This window comes from Branchiostoma belcheri, unplaced genomic scaffold (assembly GCF_001625305.1).
Source record: "Branchiostoma belcheri isolate BF01 breed outbred unplaced genomic scaffold, Haploidv18h27 scaffold71, whole genome shotgun sequence".
Classification (NCBI taxonomy): domain Eukaryota; kingdom Metazoa; phylum Chordata; class Leptocardii; order Amphioxiformes; family Branchiostomatidae; genus Branchiostoma; species Branchiostoma belcheri.
The window spans coordinates 1,370,333-1,372,142 of NW_017804365.1; positions in this window are offsets into that span (position 1 = coordinate 1,370,333).

Below are 1,810 nucleotides of genomic sequence, written 5' to 3' on the forward strand. Positions count from 1 at the left end.
TGTGTGTGTGTGTGTACGTTTGCGTTTGTTTGGTGTTTTATTGCGTGTATGTGTGTGTGTGTGTGCATCTGTGCGTGTGTGTGCTTGTATGTATGTATGTATGTGTGTGTGTGTGTGTGTGTGTGCGCGCTCTCGTTTGTGTGTCCGCGCGTCTCTAAATGTGAATGTGTGCACGTGTATATATGTATGGGTGTGCGTGCGCGTATGTGCGTGTATGTGCCTGTGTATGTGTGCGTGTATGTCGGGGTATGTGTGCGTGTATGTGTGCGTGTATTTCGGGGTATGTGTGCGTGTATGTCGGGGTATGTGTGCGTGTATGTCCGTGTGTGTGTGTGTTTCTGCATAATGGCCTTTACTTTAGGCTGTAATGGGTGTGGTTGGTTTCAGTCTGACCCGGATTGAGAAAGCCAGTGATGGTTTTTACTTCTGGTGGCGCTCTAGATGTCTTTCGTTACACGATCTCTTCGTAGTCAGCTGTTTCTCTTGTACCATCAAGAAGGGAATTGCAAAAGAAGATTGCAAGCGGAATACAATAACAGAAATTCCCAGGATTTGGTTTAGGAAAAAAAATGGCGAATTTTAGCCAGACATCATCGTTAACATTCAACCAGACTTTAGTCAATTGAAGCAGAAACCTGAATTCGTCTCTATTTAAAGCTCTATTTACCACCATACAGATATATCTTCAATAGCCCATCTCATAGCAGACTGTCCGTGGAGTCCAACAATCTCATCTTACAGCTGTTCTCTAAACCATTACACAACTATCTACACTCTCATTAGGGGAATCTGTCTGCTCTGTGAAGCCCCGACGGTATGCTATCTTGTCAGAGGTGACAGTCACGTCAATCTACAGACACATCTAAAGGTCAGACATGCTCCACCAGGATACATACATCTTCATATGGGACACCATTTACCGCATATCTTGTCATAAAATGTAACCTCTGTTGTGTTACTCAACATTATTGGATCCACATATCTCCATCTATTCAAAGAGGGGTGATTTGTTAAAATGCATGGCACGTTTTGAACAAAGTTGTGTGGGTGCATTGAAAACCATGGTTTTAGGCTTATTTTAACTTCATGAGAACGAAATGGACTTACTCTTATATATTGCAAGTACAAGGGTTTCAGGCCCGGTTTAGACCGATCAAAACCCTCCATAGCGTGCTAGTATCGCCCAAGGACAGAACACCAAATGAAAATGTATGATGTGTCATTTACCATATACAGTGCCAAGGTCGGAACTCCAAGGGCATGTAAGAAACCTTGCATTGGAGAGAACAAAACCCTAGAACACACACCAGGAAGTTCGGTCTCATTAAATTAAGAATATTAGACACTGAGCCATACTTGTTTGCGAAACGAGGTACTGTTAACAGAACCCATCTACATTAGGGCATTACAACCGTCCGTCAACAAAGACGCAAGAGACACAACAGAATTTCTGCAACATAAAAAAGGAACTCTATTATTGCACGGCAATTGCACATGATACAACGTATGGCTACGACTATTGTACAAAAAAGAAAAGGGTATAGAATAAAAAGTAACATTATTACTCAACATCAAGGGCTAATACAGTATGCAATCAACATATGATCCACCGATGAACGAGTCAGGTGTGTCAACAATCACAGAGGCAATGGATTGCTCATTCCTTAAAAAAGACTTGTACGATCGAAAAAAGTCAAAATCCATGTGTGATATTACAAACATGCTCCATAATACATTTTTCAACATTGACAATGATCACTGCCCAGTACTTTCTTATTGGCAAGATTATAGTTCGCCGATAACGTTCTAT